At 38.6% G+C, this 21604-nt stretch overlaps 1 protein-coding gene across 1 annotated transcript in view; it reads left to right on the top strand.

Moving 5' to 3' along the window:
• The first annotated feature begins 19029 nt into the window (after positions 1–19029).
• Positions 19030–21604, top strand: part of LOC149779164 (multicopper oxidase 3-like) — a 57775-nt gene continuing 55200 nt past the window's right edge. Inside the window, exon 1 of the mRNA XM_089939721.1 lies at positions 19030–19152. The gene's annotated coding sequence lies outside the window, so the exon portion shown is untranslated. The remainder of the gene's footprint in view (positions 19153–21604) is intronic.

The following is a 21604-nucleotide window of genomic DNA, read 5'->3' as shown; positions in this document are numbered from 1 at the left end:
AAAAAGCACCTTACTTCTATCACATTATCCATGGCTTCCTTTAAGTGACCAATCTTTACGTACTCTGGATCTATAAAGCCTCTTAGTCTTTTTACTTCTTCTTCTATCATCTCTTTCACCAGATCCATAGCTAATTTCAGGTTGGTCACTTGCCTTCTGACAAAATCCCGGGTAACTTCATGCTTCCATTCTCGTTCAATCCTTTCCACTACATAAGCTCCACCATCCAATACCAAATGTCCTTCAACTGGTTAAACAATTCTGTTACAGCTACCATCTTCCTTGTCTTTATTCCGTAGAATGGTTCGAACATCAAACCTTGTGGGTTCTTATACTTAAAGCGCGTACGTGAAGGAAAACATCCCCCTAAGACATAAAATTTATATTACCTAGATCATTACTTAAAACGCGCGGACGTGAAGAAAAACATCCCCTACTTTTCTCATTTTCATATTATCTACTATCCACATACGTGAAGCAGCAATAAACAAACCCCAAATCTACTATCCACACACGCAAAGCATTAAAATGAAACCCTAATCTACTATCCACACAAACCAACTTAAGCTCTTACATAACCCAATAATCTACTATCCATACAAACGTACGTGAGCGCTTACAAACACACACACACACATACACACACACACACACAATTTTAAAAAAGAGTCAGTGTTTATATTCACACTACTGTACATACACACATTGGTAAATCGATTACTATTTCTTTTCTAGAGTATTGGGTAGCCCTGAAAAGGGCTGTTTGTTTTTGATGGCACCTTCCAAGCCTGGCACCACACACACATCTTCTTCCCCAGTCTCCTTTTACTTTTTTCTTGGGAGTGCAGAGGCGGGATGATTGGCTTCAGCACCCCAATCCTCTTTCTCTGGAATTTTATACAACATCCTCTCTCCTATTTTCTTTTCCTCCTCTTCCCTCTGTCTTCTCTCCTCCTCTTCTTTCTTTATCCTTGCCTCTTCTACGATGGCCTCTGCAGCCAGTTAGTTAGTTAGTTACTTAGTTGGATTATAGTGGTTTTCGTTCTTTTGAACATTTACCAACCACTTGTTTATTCACGCACTGCGTGATTTTTAATTACTCCTGGAGGAAGGAAAAGGAGCCTCATCCCCCAGGCTTTTATGTACTCATAGAGTACTTTTTAATTTAGCCACTCAGGTGTAGGATTAACTAGTCCTTAATAACTTGACTGAAAGGCTAATAAACATGAGTGGGAATAGTCACACCACACACTCGTGTTTCTTAGTTGGATTGAAATGCCCCAGGTGTCAAACCAAGCAGTATGTGACTCCCGCTACGATTGGTCGGCAGCGATGACGTCACATTAGGACACCTGGTCTTGTGGCATTGACGAAGTGGACCCTTTTTTGATATCATCCATTGCCTTTCCTAGTCCCATATTCCGGTAGACAGAGCCTTCCTTTTTTCCACTCTCTTTAGGTGGTGCAGGTTCATCAGCTTCATCGCCGCTGGATGATGATACTTCCAGGGCCGCTGCCAGCGTGGAAGTTTCAAATTCTTCAGGGTCGTCTGCCAACATTGCCTGGATTTGGCTGAGTATGTTAGTAGAAATAGCTGTGGAAGCTTGATTTAAACGTTCAGCCAGATGTTGTTTAAGAGACAAGGTTACGTTTAGGAGTATTTTTTTTCTTTTTCTTTTTTTTCTTCATGAATTCCTTATTTATTTTGATTCCTTATCTTATTGGTTTGGAATGAAAACTTGTTTTATGGCTGTTTGTATGTTATTATGGAGTCCTGTTTTAATTAATTCCTATTTTCCTATTTTAATTTTTTGTGGCCTTAATTAGTTTTTATTATTCGGGCTATGAATGGCTGTGTCAGTTTGTGAACCTACGAGACCTAGCAGGCCGTCATAATTCCCTCTGCAGCCAGCTCATTCACTATACACCTGGCATATTCCAGGTGTACATGAAGTTCAAGCAGTTTTACTAGTCTGGTGTTCATTCTCTTGATCAATCGACAAGGGTAGCTAGACTGCCGAGCGATTTTCAATTTATACTAAAAGCGCGGACGTGAAGGAAAACATCCCATAAAACAAAATTTATATTACCTAGATCATGACCAAACAACGCGCGGACCTAAAAGAAACACTCACTAAATTTTTTTACTACCCATTACTATTTTAAAAATTTTCATTAAAAATAATATACTATCCACATACGCGGAGCAGCAATAAACAAACCCCAAATCTACTATTCCCACACGTCAAACATCAAAAAAATTATCTACTATCCACACAAACGTACGTGAATGCTTACAAACACAAACACATACAATCACACCAGAAAAGAGTCAGTGTTTATATTCACACTACTCTACACACATTGGCAAATCGATTGTTATTTCTTTTCCAGAGATTTGGTTAGCCCTGAAAAGGGCTGTTTCTTTTGTTTTTTTTGCTTGCGTGAAGCTGAAGCTAGGGCGATCTTTTAGTTTCTAAGAATGCGACGTCCTCTAACGATAGACTTTCTGACGATAGGTCTGCTTCTTCGGAAAGAGAAGAAGAACTCTTTGGTATCGATACGACAATCGACAAAGCCTCTGTCAGGTTCAGGTTGCTGCTGCTGTTGCTGTTACTGTTGCTGCTCTCTCTGCTGTTTCTGAAGTCTGTACTTTTCTGTCCATTCTTCTTTCTCCCTGTTCATTTCTTCTCTGAAGAGCTCTTCTATCATGTCTTCAGTGACTTTTAACATTCTCACATTCTCTATCTCTTCTGGCTTCGGTATCAGACTGTGTCTGACCCTATGCAAATTCACGTAGGCTTCGTTTAGCTTAGCTAGTTTGGAGTACATCTTCGTAGGAGGATGAGTCGACAATGGATGGTTAGACTGGAAACTGCCCATGTTTTAAATTCAAAGCGCGGACGTGAAGGAAAACATCCCTGCACGGTTTTCGAGCCGGAACGTTCAATGAGTGTCATCAGAGAGATAGACAGAAGTCAAAGAGCATGAATCAAAATTCTATTAGCCAAACAAACCACAAAGGCATTTTTTTCAAAACACAACATTTTTTATTCAAAATCACTTAACACTAACAAACAACTCTAACATTTTTAACAATAATCCAACAATATAACATCAAACATTTTTTTCATATACCAAACATTTTTTTTCAACTCACACATTATTTTGGACAGGGCTGACAACGTTGTGAATGAAATTGTGATTTCCACTGTTGGAAGTCATTAGGCCATTGATGGACACTACGTTTCCTAGCTTGAGACAAAAGATAAGCATACTGGTCACAAAACCCTCGATCTACTTTCACATCGTTTCTAGAAGAAGAACGAGGATCAAAATGAGTTACTAAATGTTCTAAGGAATAGCCCAGGCTGCGATAATGCAGAAAATACACGCAATATTGTCCACACACCAAGGAATCTGTGCCTTGTAATTTCACATTATTGAATCGGGTGATCTGAGAATTTCTTCTCATAAAGTCAATGATATCGTCTTCCAAAGGAGGCAATCCATACAAATCAAAATATTCCACACATCCTTCTTGAGGAAAGTAGACGGCTACCCAGTGGGTTCCTGGGAGATGACTGTCGTCCGTGTTGATCACATCAGCTTGATGGTCTTGAGGTTTGCGATGAGGGAGTTCATCTTTAGCACAGACGACAGGATTCCAAGAAGCAGTGTACGAACTGTGGTTCAAAAGGTAATAAAGTTTCCAGGTATCCATGTTTTTGTGTTGTTTTTTTTTCTTCACAGGTAATAATAAATCATCAATTCGATCCTGACTTTTTGCTTGAAAATGTCTGACAAATAACCGTTTCTTCGCTTCGTCTCCCCACTCTGATTCAGGAGAGCTTCGATACGATAGATCTCTTGAGTGGTTAATGGTGGACAAGAATGTTCACGCAAGTCTTTATACCACTGGTGCAGCACGACTTCGTCCAAGATGAGACTCCAAGCTTCCTCCAGATACTCGTCCAAATTTTCTTCTTGACTCAGCATTATTCATTTATCGTGTTGAATTTGACTGGGATGGTGGTTTTGACATCCATTGCAATCTTTCTTGATCAGTTCCGTAATTTTTTCGCCCAAGTGTTTGGCAAAACAGGAGACTAAATGGGCTTCTTGTTCTGGTCATCTTGACTTCATCATGATAACTTCTTCGTCTTTGTCTTGGGATTCTTCTTCCACGGTCTCCTCACATTTCATTCCAAAGTTTTCCACTAGGTAAAGAGGGATAACAGTCTTCCATGGCTTCTGATAATCTAGAATGACTTCTCTTAAACTGTTGATTTCTATAGTATTGTCATATTCTGCATACAGGAGGACGTTCACTATGTCAGGTAGAGGATTAGTAAACTGAAGTTCCACACGAATCTGGCCAGATTTTATAGGGTGGAAATGTCCCTCATCGCTGCCTTGGTCTGGAGTGAAATCAAACGCCCTCAAACCGTAGCCTCCTGTATAATCCTCGTACGATATGACATGACTGGTGTTGGTTCCTAACTGTCCGGTGGCTTCGTACAGGGACAAGTACGACCTCAAGTAATTCATGTCACCAAACTTAGGCTCAAACGGTCGTTACACAGTGTCTTGCCATCGCGACTGACTTCGATCTTGGCTACGTTGTAATGATGAAACAGGAAAGGATTTTCGTTGTGGACTCCGTTGAAGGTTAAATTCTTGACGATACCAAGGATCAAACGCTTGGGTAACTGACCTTGGAACAGATGATCTTCGATCATGGATCGCTGTCCAGCAGGAATGGTGAACGTTTTTACTTCCACGCGTCGTATGGGATACTTGGCGGTCGTTCTGCTCAACGTTTGACTGATGTCGTTTCCCACTTTGGGTAACACTTCCACGCGTCGCACGTAGAGCCTGGCTTCTTGAATAATGGTTTTGTACTCGTTAGCATGGGCCAACAAATGGAAAGCGGTACTGCTACGATTCAGTCTCAGGCGAATATCCACTCTGTTCAGTAAATACTTTTCTTGTAACCACATGTCCAAATGCAAACGATCCATCAATTCTAAACTACGTCCTTGCAGAATTTTATTTCTACGTGTGTTAAACCCCACATTGTGAGAATCGTCATCTGCTGTGAGGGCTAGGGGAATTAACAAGTGGTAGGACCACTTTTGAGTTTTGTCATCATAGGTTTTGTGATCATATTTGACATGGGTATTCAAGTACTTTTGCATTGGCTCGTCATGAACTTCCACCGTAAAAAAATTTTGATTAGGAAGGACATTGAGGACTTGGGTCGGGTGAATGATTTCCACTAAAGCCACTTCCCAATGGGCTTCGTGATCTAATGGGATGGCCTGAGGTAATTTGGCCGTGTAACAGCACAACGTGTTCTTGGGAAACACCTCCATGGAACTGTCACTGGGTAAGGTTAAGTAAAATTGGTTGTTATTGCTCATAATTCCAGAGTTCTGTGGCTGTCCGAGGGGTTATTGGACGTCAGAGGTGTGTCTCCGCCCAAAATGGGGTTATTGTTGCTATTGGAGTGGTGACTGGCACTGGCACTGGACACAAGGTTCCCGTGGTTCCCGTTCGAGGTGAATTTCAGGAAGGGATTAGGAAGCAGGTAACCGATGCAACTGCTCAATAAAATGGTCCACAATTGTTTGTCTCCTTGTTGCAAACTCAGATTGGCAATGGCTGCCCCGATGACACAATACACCACGAAGATTTGGCAGAAAAAGACGATTTGAGTTTTAGGCACACGTTCTCTACACCACACTCACAAGGGTTGTTTCTGTAAATCTTGCAGAGAAGAACTGGGTGAAGGAGTGGTCAACGTAGCTGCGTCTGTGTAAAAGGGCATGATGGTCACTTCTTTTTATAGTCGATGACTTGCGAAGCGTCGATCCAAGAATCAAAACTGGGCGGATATCCTTTCCAACGTACTTTGATTTCTTTGACACGTCGTTTGCCCACTTTAAGGGTTCTGCGTTCGAGAATGCTTTCGATGTCGTACACGTCGTCTTCTTTTTTGGTGACACGTTGTAACTCGGGCAAATAAAACGTTCCTTTGAGCACTTCTCCGTTCATGTCTTCCAATTTATAGACGGCAGGATGACGACCATGCACTCGTCCAGTGACACGAAACAATTCGGTGGTCAAGTTAGGTAAGTAACCATTGTCGAAAGTGCGTTTGGTTTTGCCAATGCGTACCCAATCTCCTACGTCCAACACTCCACTTTTCATAGGGACAGCCCTAGTCGGGGACGCACCAAACAGGCGCTCAAACACCAGCACTTCGTTTTCGGGAGTCACTCCTTGCGGGGCACGTCCAATGCTTCGATGGTAAGATTGGTTGTACGCTTGCACCAGGTGTGGTAAGATGTCGATGTACTTCAGAGTGTGGTGATGCGTAAAATATTTCCACATGCGTTCTTTCAAAGTGCGTTGAAAACGTTCCACGATGCTGGCTTTGGTTTCAGGATTCTCGGTGGTAAAAAAATGAATGTCACGTTTCTTTAATTCTTTTTGGAAAGCTTGGTTCAGAAATTCGGTGCCTTTGTCCGTTTGCCATCGAAGAGGGTGACGACCGCTTTGTTTCAACACCCGTTGCAGGGCTCGCACTAACTCGCTGCTCGATTTGGAAGTCAAGGGCACGACCCAGGCAAATTTGGAAAAGACGTCGATGACACAAAACAAATATTTCTACCCGCGATTGTAGCTGGCCAAATGAGAGACATCGGCTAAATCGGCTTGCCATTGATGATCGATGCCTTCCACTCGGATGCGACTACTGGAAAACTTGCGTCGAATGGGTTTGTGTAAAGTGTAGGTAGCTTGTTCTTGTAACCATCGTTGCACTTTAGGTAAACGGAGACTTTTCAGTCGAGTTTTGGCAGCACGATACAATTTTTGAACTCCTGCGTAACCTGCAGGATGCGAGGGATCCTAGTAAATGCTGGCTAAGACTTTTTCCATTTGTTGGTTTGTGTGTTAATAAGGCACCCACTCTTGGAAGACGCTACTCTTTTTCTCTTTGGGTACTTTCTTGGATTGTAATGCTTTGCGTGTGCGGCCGGCAATAGGTGTCGAGGAGGAGGAGGAGGATGTCTGAACAGGGGATATTTTTTCTTGTTTCACTTCTGTCTTCACCTTCTTTTTCTCTTTTGATGAAGAAGGGGTGGTCATCATCTTTTTAATCCATCCAATTCTGGAGGTAGATGGTGTTCTTAACTTGCGTACTTTTTCTGGTGCAGTTTGAAACCCTTCCTCTTCTTCTCCTTTTTCTGTCTTGGTCACTGGTAGTCGTGGTAGTGGTACTGGTGATGGTGCTGGTCTTTTCATCAAGGTCTTAAAATCTTTCAGAGTGGGTAGAGCTGTTTCGTCTAAAGCTTTCTGGTGAAAGAGTTGCAGTCGTTGCAAGAGTTGACCGTACTTTTGCGATTTTTCTGTTTCGGACAAATCTTGGCGATCGATCAAGGACTGCAATTCGTGTTGTAACTGGGACATTTCGCTCAAATTGGGATTGGGAGGTAAATGTTGGGTGCATTGTTCTTGCCAATGATGGTATTCCATCCATCGTTTGTAAGGCACTAAAACTAGTTTTCGTCCTTCCATGGGATGTCAAGGGTCGATTCTGAGATCTTGGGACTTCAGAGGGCCTTTTTATCTTGCTCCCACCAGTCCTCCCAACATGGTTCCCAAGACTCCTTTCAGCAATGGGCCTAGCAAGAGGGGTAAAATTCCTCCACGTTGGACCAACATCTTCTTTTTTTGACGAAGGAGAATTTTCTTTTGAACCATTTGGCGAAGAACGTGACGATGTTTGCCTAAACATTGTTTCTGGTGATTGGACAAAGGGATCGTGCCTTTCAACACGTTTAAACAACATTCGCACACGGTATCGATGACCTCTTTGGAAGCTGATTGAATGAGTTTTTTTCGTAGGGGTGGAGAAGCTTTGGACAGGACAGATAACATGTCCCCATGTTTGACTAAACGAGGAGGCAGTCCTTTCCTTTTCTTTCCTTGGGTTTTAGAAGAGGGATGTTTTCTGGAGGGTGACATCTTTGAGTCTTCAGCACCAAAAACACTGATACCCCTACTTAGTCACATACCTTTTTTATACTGGAACGCGTCGCCACTGATTGTCTTTACGTCGGATCAACTTGAGGACAGGCATGACACGTCGTGCAGGGGTACGCAACGGACTAAATCGAGCCAGTTCTTGCTTGGACAAATCCAGTAAACTTTGTAACATGCCCAATCTCCCTTGGACTTTGATTTTGGGAGAAGGTACTTTGTGAGCAGCTGACACTGCCGCTAAATTGGAGTGTCTGCCACTGGGGAAGTTCTTGGGGTCATCAACGGAGACGTTCTTGATCAACGTCTGCAAGTACTTTTCAGTTCTTGGTGTCATCAACGGAGAAGTGACTGAACCTGAAGCTACCGGAGACGCGGTCACCGTCGTGACAGGTCGTGGTTTGCGAGTGTAAGGTTGTGTCCTGGTTTGAAGTGCCTCTCTTGCGACTAGTTTTCTTCTGTGGGCTTTTACTTTGTCTCGGATTAATTGTGGGGTAATCCAGAGTGATTTCCCCGCCAGTTACCTATCTGAAGGATTTCGGTTTTTTTCATGGTTAATTTGAGATCCTGATGCTTTCCCAAACTTTCCAAATTCTTTTATCAGGTGTTTATAGGAGCTCGGGTTCTTTATGAAATTGGTGCAGTCATCTGCGTGTTGTAACATTTGTACCTCTTCTTTTATATTTGGAACTTTAATACCTTCAATGTTTTTATTCAGTTTTATACTTATGCTTAGGGTTTCAATTGCTATTACATATAATAGCATAGATAGTGGGCAGCCTTGCATCACTGATCTTTCAATATTAAATTTATCTGTCATGGCTCCGTTTACCTGTATCCTTGAGGTTATTTTATTATACAGGATTTTAGTCCATTTCTGGAAGTTGTTTCCAAAACCAAACTTATCTAGCACTTTTTATATAAAGTTGTGTTCTAATCTGTCGAAGGCTTTTTCTTGATCAAAAAGTACCATGGCACCTTTTTGCCCTGTTTCGTTTATGTAGTCTATAATTGTTTTAATAATCAGAATATTATTCTGTATGTCTCTACCTTTTGCACCACAGGTTTGGTTGACATTTATAATGGTTCCCATTACCCTTTTCATCTTTTCTGCTAAGACTTTACTTAAGATTTTGTAGTCCATATTTAGGAGGGAGATGGGCCTCCAGTTTTTTAAATCTTCCCTGTCTCCCTTCCCCTTATATATTAATATCATAATTCACTCCCTCATACTTTCGGTCATAGTATCATTTCTAAGCAGAATATTGTTATATAACCATTCTAATATTGGCGACAACTCACCGCAGAATTTCGTGTAGAAGTCTGGGGTGAGTCCATCTCCAACTGGAGATTTCCCTTTGGTGAATGCTTGAATGCTTTTCTTTACTTCCTCTTGCGAGATGAAATTATCACATAAGATTTTATGTTCTGTTGAAATCATCTCACAGTTGATATCTTGAAGATATTCCGCAATTGTACCATCTTCAAAGTTTTGCGATGTGTATAATTGGCTGTAGAAAAGTTTTATGTTTTATAAAATTTCGTTTTTGTCTACTATTTTTTCATTCCCTTTTACCTTTAGGCTCTCTAGATTTTTCTCTCCTCCCCTCTTAGTTCTTCGCGTTTGTATAGTCCTATCGCTTTTTTATATAAGTCCGTGTACTTCCCTGCTCTTACTACTCTGCCTCCCCTTTCCTCTTCTATAATTTTATTTAGTCTGTCTTTTAACTGTTTTTCCCGCTCTGTTGTATTTTTTCCCTTTAGTTGAAAATTTATTTCAGTCGAAATAGGTGAGTTTTAAGAGCACTCTTGAACGAGATCGCAGTTAGTGCGCAAAAGAATGCTGTCCATAGGACTTCGTTTTGATAGTAGGAATAATGACGATAGAAGTATCAGAAGAGAAGCGTAAGTATCTAGTAGTGGGTTGTACATAACGGGTGAGGTCAGTTAGTAAATTTGGACTGGAGGCAGTGTGTGTTTGTGTGTGTGTGTGCTTGTATGTGTGATTTGGATTTTTAACGTAGCTTTAACAATCTTTTAGTCATGTAGCTACGATGTCTGGAGTGTTGCAGTTAATAGTGATGTCTAGCACTGTGGCATCATGCCGCAGACATATATCATGTCCCACCCAGTCACATTATCCAGACACCAGACCGACCAATCCTAACACTAACCTCTTAATGCTGAGTGCCAAGCGAGGCAGATGTTGGTATCATATTTGCCTTTGGTATGACTCGGCCGTGGTTCAAACCCGCGACCTCAACGAAGGGGGACGCTATGGCCGCTTAGCCAACCCGAGCGGTGTTTGGTATCTGAATAAGCTGAGGTAACAAAAATGCATTAAGTCAAACCAGCCAACCACTACCTCCACATGAGGATAGTTAACAGGAACTCGTAAATCTCTAGCAAACATACCATACCACAAAACTAGGTACGTATGATACTATATATTGTTTCGGCAAAACGATAAAACATAGTAACAGAAGCAACACACCCATTTAATACCCTTAGGAATTTTAAACATTAGAATACATCTTCTGTGAACTTATCTATCAAACCATTCGTGACTAAAATAGAGATGATAAGCATGCGCATTCAAGAGCCACGTTTTTTGTGTGTTTTTTTTTGTACCCATAGGGCTGGAATGGTACCGTTGGGTCAGATAATACACCGTGACAAGAATTTTCGATTCCGTGTGCACCTTTGGCACTGACCCTGCGTGGCCTAGGGTCAGTACGAATGTAAGATAAGAAACGACGTATTTAATGTCTTCGTGATTTAAATAACTATTCAACATAAGCTCCAATAAGGTTTTCACCGACATGTGACCCGGTCTTGTCCAGTGACCGTGCAGAAGAGAAATTTTAATGGCTTAATGACTAATCTGATCAATTACTTATCATTACTGGAGACATTTATGACATTGAACAGAGGTCATTAGTGTGTTATTCACTTGTGGTTGACCAAGCGGTCTAGAGACGTAATATGTCACCTGTAGGGGTAGCACTCAATAACATATAATTTCAAATATTTACATCTTCATCGTCTCTGATCCAGTTATATGATATTCCTCAAAGTCCTCTATCAATTGTAATTATTTTTTCAAGGAGATGATTTTAAAGAAAAAAATTAGACTAATTAGTAGGCAGACCATTTTCGTAAAAACTGACAGGTCAGTTTTAACTTACGACTAATTGTCTTCCGTCCGTGGTCCATCAACATTTGCTAATTACCAATACGTCTGAGGTCGTATCTACACCGTGTTCTTGTCACCGCTACATCCAGGGTTATATATAGACCCGTATTATCATTACCACTCCATCTAAAGTCATATCTGACCCCGAATTACCGTTACCACTTCATCTCGGGTAATACCTGGCGCTGTATTATTGTTAACCACTCCATCTAGGGTCATATATGACCCCGCATTAAGGTGATACTATGACCCTATATTATCGTTACCACTCTACCTAAGGTGATACAGTAACCCATATTATCATTACCACTTCATCAAGAGTAGGGTCATACATAACCCCATATTATCATCATCACTCCATCTAGGGTCATATCTGACTCCGCAAACCTCGGGTCATATATATATATATATATATATATATATATATATATATATATATATATATATATATATATATATATATGGTCCCATACTATCGTTACCAATTCATCTAAGGTTATATTGTGCCCCGTATTATCATTACCACTCCATCTTAAGGGCATACTATAATCCCGTAGCATTCTATCTAGGGTGTTATCGGGCTCCGTGTTATCGTTGCAGCTCCATGTAGGGTCATATCTGGCCCAGTGAATCTTGGATCATGTATATCCCCGCATTATCGTTACAACTCTATATTTGGTTATATATGGTCACGTGTTATCGTTATCACTCCATCTAAGGTAATAACATGGACCCGTATTATTGCTATCGCTCCATCTAGGGCCACGTATATCTAACCATGGATTCTCGAATGTTTGGGCAAGAAAGTCAAACCGAATACCCATCGTCTATTAAAGACAATTGGAATCGATCTTCATTAATTAAATTTAGTAATCTGATAGTGGATCTGAAATTAAGACAATCCTGAAAGTACTGTGTTATTATACTCAAAGTTACAGAAGGTGACAGTTTTCGCACTTACAACTTGCGCTTACGTTTCGTAATTAGAACGTTTCAAGATGGCGGGAATTGATTTGAGGTGATGTACATAGTGCCTTATAAGTTTAACTTTATCGTTTTTCTCCAGGCTGCAATCAAATATGACATATGGGCTTTAATCAGATATGTTTTGGAGGAGTTTGCATGTAAACGACCAATGCATATCGAGCTTGTAAAACATTTTCATGCTCAAAACTAGACTCATCTCCGAAATCTCGAAGTCTGATTGGTCAGTGTGTAAGAATCAGATATCAAAATAATCAGTTGGATCTAAGTTTGAAGATAAAAATGTTTTCACAACAAGATAGATGGCAACTGAGTCTTGATGCTTGTGACTATTTAAAGGCAGGCGTTTCGTATGGTGAGATTAGGTCTGATACCATCATTATCTCGGATGATAAATGCCTGTATTACTTATAATACGTCTTATACTTATACTATAAATATTTCGAATAGTAAATACCTGCATGACTTATGATGAGACTGAGTCTAATACCATTAACATTTAAATTGGTAAATACCTGTATTAATTACCCTGAGACCAAGTCTTATGTCATCAGCATCTCGGAGTATAAGTACCTGTGTGATACATACCGGTATTGCCTATGATGGAACTAAGTCTTATGCTGACAGTATCTCAGATGATAAATACCTGTTTTATCCACGATGAGACTAAGTCTTATACCATCAATACCTCGGATGATACATGCATGTGTTACTTACGATGAGACTAAGTCTTATACCATCAATATATCGGATGATAAATACCTGTGTTACTTTCGATGAGACTAAATTTTATACCATCAGTATCTCGGATGATAAATATCTGTGTTACTTACGATGAGACTAAGTCTTATACCATCAGTACCTCGGATGATAAATATCTGTGTTACTTTCGATGAGACTAAGTTTTATACCATCAGTATCTCGGATGATAAATATCTGTGTTACTTACGATGAGACTAAGTCTTATACCATCAATATCTCGGATAATAAATACCTGTGTTACTTTCGATGAGACTAAGTCTTATACCATCAATATATCGGATGATAAATACCTGTGTTACTTTCGATGAGACTAAGTCTTATACCATCAATATATCGGATGATAAATACCTGTGTTACTTTCGATGAGACTAAATTTTATACCATCAGTATCTCGGATGATAAATATCTGTGTTACTTTCGATGAGACTAAGTTTTATACCATCAGTATCTCGGATGATAAATATCTGTGTTACTTACGATGAGACTAAGTCTTATACCATCAATATCTCGGATAATAAATACCTGTGTTACTTACGATGAGACTAAGTCTTATACCATCAATACCTCGGATGATAAATACCTGTGTTACTTACGATGAGACTAAGTCTTATACCATCAATATCTCGGATAATAAATACCTGTGTTACTTACGATGAGACTAAGTCTTATACCATCAATACCTCGGATGATAAATACCTGTGTTACTTACGATGACGCCCTTACAGATTAATAGATATTACCGCATTTTGAAATACAGGACTAAAATTATCTCCTTAGATAACAGAAATTATATATCTGTAATATATAACATAATGCTTACTGATATAGAAAGCCCTACTGGAAGGAACAATTGGGCATCAGTCCAGAGTGTATTTAATAGTCAGGGCATGCGGGAAGTGTGGATTAATCAAGCTGTTGCGACATGCCGGAAGTGTGGATTAATAAAGCTGTTGCGACATGCCGGAAGTGTGGATTAATCAAGCTGTTGCGAACAGAAAAGTCCTCTTATCTTTAGTTACACGATGGCTATCAGACCAGCTTATCCAAAACTGGCAATCTAATATTAGTGAATCTTGAAGAGCCAGGCTGTACAGACATTTGTCACAGATTTTGGTTATAAGAAGTATTTAGATATAATAACAATGACAGCATTTAGAAAATCCCTTTCAAAGCTAAGACGTCTGCGCCTACTTGACATGTTGAATCAGGGAGATGGAATAGACCACGTCGCACTCCACTAGATCAAATTAATTAATTAAACTAATTAAACTTAGTAATTTGATGAACACTATCCTAATTGCATCTTCGTTTTCATTGTTAATACGTGCATTACTAGGTCATAATTCATATATAATATGTTTATTATACTATTAAGTACATCGTGTTGAATACCGTTCATATATTAATGACACTGCTTGTCTCTTCTCCCGAAGGAGCTTGTATTGAAGCTCATGCACGTGATTCAACGAGCACACACTGGAGTGTGTCACAGGTCGCAAATTAACAATCTGTAGATGAATGCAGGAATGGAAATTTATGTGCGTGTGTGTGCCTATCACACTGTCTCAGTATGTATGTGCATCTACACACGTGAGACTAGGTAAGCATGTGTATGGGTTTATGTATGTATGTGTGTGCATGGAACTGTGGGTATGTATACGTAAGCATGTGTATGGGCTTATTCATGTATGTGTGTGCTTGGAACTGTGGGTATGTATACGTAAGCATGTGTATGGGCTTATTCATGTATGTGTGTGCTTGGAACTGTGGGTATGTATACGTAAACATGTGTATGGGTTTATTCATGTATGTGTGTGCTTTGAAATGTGGGTATGTATATGTAAGCATGTGTATGGGTTTATGCATGTATGTATGTGCTTGGAAATGTGGGTATGTATACGTAAGCGTACATCTCTAGTGTTTATTAAATGTTTGTGTTTCGATAGGTTTGTTTTTTCACTGTGTATTAAACATATCATCATCAATGTGTGCAAAATAAATGTATTTTTGTATACTTTCTGATGGCCAATCGGCTAAATGCAAATAAAGCTTTTTCTATAAAGATTCATTGTCACTATTCATAATGACACATGCTTTAAAATCTACAAAGCCATGACAAATTATATAGTCAATTGTTGCAAGTTAAGCTAGGTGAGTGAGATCAGGCGCTCCCAAGCCTCTTGGTGTTTTTTATTTCTTTTTCTGTCATGCAAATCACTAAACTGAAGAAAAATATATGTTTTCACTATATGTAAGTGCAAGCTGCCATCCTAATGATGATATTGCAAGGAAACTATGATATGTCATATATTTTGACGTCTCTCTTAATTGGTTTGTTAGATTGTAGTGATTATTTGTAGATTATGGGGCGTCGGTGTTGGCAAGATATTTCTCAATCCGAATTATTATCCCGGATATAGGAGCATGCGTCACAATGTACATTATTCACGAACCTTTATGATAGTATGGATTAGTTACGTAAATTGGACCCTCCCTAATTTTTTAACATATGTATTTATCTGCATAATGTTTGTATACGTGTTTAGTAATCTGATTTACGACTATTTCTTTGTATCATGTGTTTGAGTCTTGTTTTGTATTGTATATCGCGAAGTACTAATATTCGGCTTACAAAGCCTTACTGGTAAATAAGTCATTAAAATGTGAAAAAAGTAAAAAAAATTGAAGTGTGAAATTATAATTTCATTTGGTGACTAGAGAAAACTTTTATTTGTAGTATTCGCGTGGTTAAGAACATTTCTGTTGATAACGATTGCTGTCTTGAGGTCCTTGGAAATACGTAAAAACAATGAACTTTAGGCAACGGTTTGATTCACTCGGAAGATAGACCCCTTGTACGTAACAATATAGTTCTATCACGTAAATGGATGAATACAGATGTTTTTTTAGGTCAACAAGAAATGTTTATAATTTGAGCACATTACATGATAATGATTGTCAAATTAGAAGGATTGTTTTAAAATAACACGGATTTTTACCTTGACTAGTGATGCTATGCATGATTATGTCATTACACTTGTTACAGCTTGACGTCTGTCACGAGTTGACGTCAACTGACGTCACAGTAGGTCATTTCAGTTCCCGAGTGGCCGAGTGGTCTAAAGTGATGACCGTTACGGATCACTACCATCTCACCTCTGTCTGCGTGAGTTCGAGTCTCAGGCTCGGCTAACGTTGGTACGTGAGAAAGCCTGCCAGTAGCTTCTTCTGGGTCGGTGGTTCTTCCCGTGGTTTTCCAGGGTTCTTCCTCCACCAGTTATACTGTTCGCCATGTATAGCCTATCTTGTGCTGAAAAATGGCGTTAAACCCTACAACAACAACAACGTTACAGTTTTAAATCTCTCATCACCATATCGGTTGGAAACTGTTCTCGGTTCTCTCGTGGGAAGACTATAATAAATTAGCAACGTGTTGATATAATTTTGTGGACAATATAACCATGCGCATTTGGTTCATTTGCGTACGACATATATTTGAGCTTGTTTTACTCGACTGGTACGATAATTTCACGACCGATTACCTTTACTTGTTTCATTAGGTAGTCTCGATCACCCAGGTTTTCGCGTGATTGTTCGAGACCAACGCATTGCGAGAGTCTGGTAACGGTATGCACCATTGATTTTTGCCAATATGTGTCATGCATTTTAATTTTTCTTTCTGTCCGAAACAATATAAATCATATGTGCCTGAAGTCGATCGGTACTATTGAAGTTTAAGCTAGAAATGAACACTTAATTATAATGTACTTTAGAGCAGTAGAATTCATTGCTGAAAGATGGTAATGTGTGCAAAATGCTGTCTCACTCCGAAGATTTGCAAGAAGCGAAAACTGGTATTACTTAGACATATAAAATACAAATTGTGCATCGTATGGCGATGATCTCACGGAGCAAGTCGAGAGGCCTGCTGGAACGAGACTGCAATACTGACTGTACCACGGTTCGTCACTGTCATTCACCTACTTTCCGTCCGCAAAAAAAAATGATGGTAAGGTATATATCAGGTGAAGTTAATGAATATACTACATGTATCTGTCGTAAGCTGCAACAGCTGGTTCGACATTGAGGAAGCACATATCATACAAATAACAGCGAAGGTCTTCAGGTGCAAGAGGTCTGTTTAAAAGAAACTACGACATTTGTTATACCATTGCTCATCAAGATCGATCGTCTACTTTATGCATATGAAAATGATGGCAAGTCATTATCAGACGTGAGGTCAATGAACCTGCCACGTGTACATGCAGCTGTTTTTTTGTTTTTTTTTTTTGTAAACAGAGTTTAGTCGGCATTGAGGTAGTTCTTCACATCCAATGTTAGCAAAATAAATACGTGGTTTAGCCATTAATTTTGACACATTAAAATAATTCCGTATGTGAATATATATATATATATATATATATATATATATATATATATATATATATATATATATATATATATATGCATATGTAAAGCAGTTCTGTGGAACAATACGTTTAACAGAAAGACTATCTTTCTGTCGGCAACAAGCCTGTAATACGTAATATTTGAATATATATGATGTGTGTTGTAAGCTTGTGCTTGTTAAAACGAATCTCTCTCTCTCTCTCTCTCTCTCTTTGTTAAATCTAAGTGTGATGCGCAACAGTTATAGCCGAGTTAACATTATCCTGAGCGGATAAAATTGCATCGTCATCCTTCATCACACTGTGTAACGTAAATAAGGGTCATTGTAATCTTAAGCAGTCAAATGTTGTTGTTGTTGTTGTTGTTGTGGGGTTTAACGCCATTTTTCAGCACATGATAGGCTATACATGGCGGCCAGTATTAATGGTGGAGGAAGAACCCGGGAAAACCTCGGAAAGAACCACCGACCCACGAGAAGCTACTGGCAAGCTTTCTCACATAGCCACATTGGCTGAATCCGAGACTCGAACCGCCGCAGACAGAGGTGAGATGGCAGTGATCCGTAACGAAGAGCGCTTTAGACCACTCGGCCACTCGGGGCCCCTGCAGTCAAATGTAATGAGGTGTCACATACTTGTATCGCCGCGTTTTGTTGATTAAATTATATTGATCCTCTCCGAATGGGGCACGGATATGTAGTATTTTTTTTAAATTTATTTAGTATGTTTATTTTATTATTGCTGTTTTAACGGTGGCCTATAGTGATAACCTATTTCATCCATTCAGTTAAGTTTCCAGTTTCGGTCAAATTTCAGGCACTGTGGAAGGGCATTCATATTGACTGAACACGTTTCTTTTTTCATATTTATAACTGATCTATTATGACTCATTTAGTAGTTTACTTGTATACTGATGTATGTCATGTTCTTTCGTAATTTACTTGCATACCGATGTATGTCATCTTTCGTAATTTACTTGCATACCGATGTATGTCATCTTCTTTCGTAATTTACTTGTACTCCAATGCATGTTAAATTCATTTGAAATTTACTTTTGCATGTGTTGCCTTAATTGTTATACTTGTGTATTCTGCATGTACTGCTGTATGGTAGTCGTATATTTATATAATCGTATGTTTTATGGTCTGCTAATTTTACATGTACTTTTTCATACTGTGTAGTCTACCTGTGCTGCAATATCAGTCTTACATGTATGTCCCCGGATAAGTATTAGGCATATGCATTTCTACATATGTTCTTGGTTCCTATTATGTTTTATCTGTTTAATTTGTGTGCATGAATATAAATGTAGTAGATCACATCGATGGAAATTTCTGCAACCTAACTAAATACAAATAATACAAAACATTAACAAGTCACTTCAATTTCAAGTATGGAAATAAAAGTTTATTCAGTTCAGACTGTCGTTCAAAATAAACTTAAACATATACATGATCCCCCCCCCCTTCCGAAAAAAACAACAACAAAAAACAGCAGCAATAAAACAAGACTGTACAAAGGAGAATCCAGCATGTTTAGTCACTTGTGGCATTTCGTGTGTATTCGCTTACTGGATTGATCCGGTCAAATCCAGTGTTGAAAAGATTATTTTTGTCTGCATTCACTGTCTAGTCCAAAAATTGGGTGAATATACGACAATGTACATGCGCATTGAAACTCCTTCATAGTGGACCCAGTAACTGATTCTCAAACAAATGAGCATGGATACCGTGTCTAGCAATTTTAACGGTAAGTGATGTGAACATTATTTTGTTGTTGTAAATTCACCCTTCAGTCGCGAATTACGTTTGTCATTATTCATCAACGTGTAACCGTAATCTAAAGGAAACTCGAACCTTTTCGTTTCTGACTAGTTCAGCTGAGAATCTTTACGTCATCGGGCTGCAGGTAGAGCTTGTCCAACTGAATATGGCACCTGGAGAGATTTTACTATTTTATATGTACAACTACTCTCATTTAATTTCGACTAGTTTATCCAAGTTTAGAAAAGATGTTGACAACATATTTTGATATCCCTTTCAATTACTGGAGAATTTTCAAATAGGAAACCCCGGGTTGCCCCCAAAAATCGATATCCTAATGAGTAAGTAGAACATTTTCTGGTTTTACAAGGAAAAAGTTCGTTTTTGAAATGTAACGTCTTCGCTGTGTGGAGTTTTCTGCCGCTGGTTAGAAAAGAAGAGAACAGAAAGGTATCTGTATTGACCTGAACGTTACAATTTCTTGCAAAATAAATAAAACTAATAAATTCAAATATGTAGAATAGCAAGACAAACAAACGTAATCCGCTAGAGACTTTGACGAGCTGAAACTCACAATACAAAGAACGAGGTGTTCAAAGTTTATCTCCCTTGCAAAAAGCTATTAAAACATGTTAAATTAATACAACATAGCGTACAGGGGTATTGTAATACAAGTAAAAAATAAGTATTGATAAACACACACATCTAATTCATATGAATCATCACATTAAGACAATATTGATTACCAAACTGTACTAATTATCGGAGACATTAGCCATGCTAATTAGTGTGCGTTTATAAAACTTCAATAGAATATCTACCAAAGGGAAAAAAATTTCTGAACCCCGAAAGTTGAATTATTTCTATCATGCGGTATGTAGCGTAATGTAATTTAAACATAAAGGGAAATTCCTCTTCAGCAACCAATGCATTGTAATTGGAACAAAACGCGCAATATCGAGTTGATGTGGAGTGCAAATAAATGTTTAATCAATATACGCAAACGGTCAGCAGATGATCTGTATATGGAAAGCCAGTTCTAATTTTACTTTTGCTAAAATTATTGAAGTGTTTTCGACTCATAAATAATTAGTTCTCTATTCGCTATAAATAAATAACTTTTCGTTTTAAATTCTTTATTCGAATTCCATATCTGGGTGTAGTTATAAGTAATTATTCGTTTGAATATAGATATACAACTAGCTGATTCTAGGGGTAATGATTATTTCAAACATTAACAAAACATTATATAATGACTATATTTTTCACACATTTTTATTTAGCAGTTAACCACCTTTTCTGGAAACATAACATATCTTTCTCGTGAAATACATTTGGCATTTTATCATATGTTTTTATTGTATTTTCGTCATAAATATTAAATCACACATACTGTGCGAGCACATTTTGTCAAGACGGCTCCACTGTCACTGTGATCCAATACTTGGAGTGAACAGCCAATAGGATGGTTACCTTTTAGAAAATCCTAAATATTTTTCATAACGGACGTATTCTTGGCCGTTCCTAAGTATTTTTTTATGTAGCAAACATTAAGTGAGTTTGTGCAAACCATACATCATCTTTTTGTTGTGATTATAGTTACGTGAAATTTAACGTCAGTGAATTCAATAAACGTTATATGTTCTTTTTCCCCTGGAGATGGCTGATCTTCAGAAATGGAAAGCAGTTTATGCATTTTACGACACCGTACGATAGGATACGCATCGATCTATAAATTCACGCAATACGGTAAAATGGACTCTTATCTTATCTATATTTATTGTAGTATAATTTTATTGTGAAAGGAAAGATTTAGCATTACTGTGTATTGGATGATGCGCGTATTAGATATATCTGATTATATGTTATCTGAAATTGTACTGTTGTTTCAATAAGCCATATTAAAATTTACACCTGATATTCACTGACATGTCAACGAATTTCTGAAAACTTTGCAAATTTAGAATGACAATCGGTCGTTACAGTCCAGCCATTTTATACCACATCAACGTTTGCTACCGATCCTATTTCGTGTGCAACCGACTGTAGTCAAGAAAGAAGGCCATCTTTCCTTACTAAATACGGGATTTAAAAAGACACGTATTTTCAGACTGCATAACTCGGCTTTAAATATATGAAGTAGAGTGTAACATATAAATTAATTTCACACTAAGTAATATTGACAAAGAAATGTTGGCCTCAGTGACAGGGCATATAGTCATAAAACAATAAAAAAGAACTATGTTTTCTGTATCAAAGTCTAAGATGATATAAAGGTGATTTATATTGACGCTAATCTGCTTATACTATTATTATTATTATTATTATTATTATTATTATCCATCTTGAAAGTCAAATTGTTATAGGTAAATGCCCCATAGTCCCATGCTATAAGTTTGGAATCAGTGGCGGCCTTTGCCAACACGGGGCCCGAATAG

This window comes from Sinohyriopsis cumingii, chromosome 17, assembly GCF_028554795.1.
Source record: "Sinohyriopsis cumingii isolate HCF-2022 chromosome 17, ASM2855479v2, whole genome shotgun sequence".
In the NCBI taxonomy this organism is placed as follows: domain Eukaryota; kingdom Metazoa; phylum Mollusca; class Bivalvia; order Unionida; family Unionidae; genus Sinohyriopsis; species Sinohyriopsis cumingii.
This window is presented reverse-complemented; position numbering and strand designations above follow the sequence as displayed.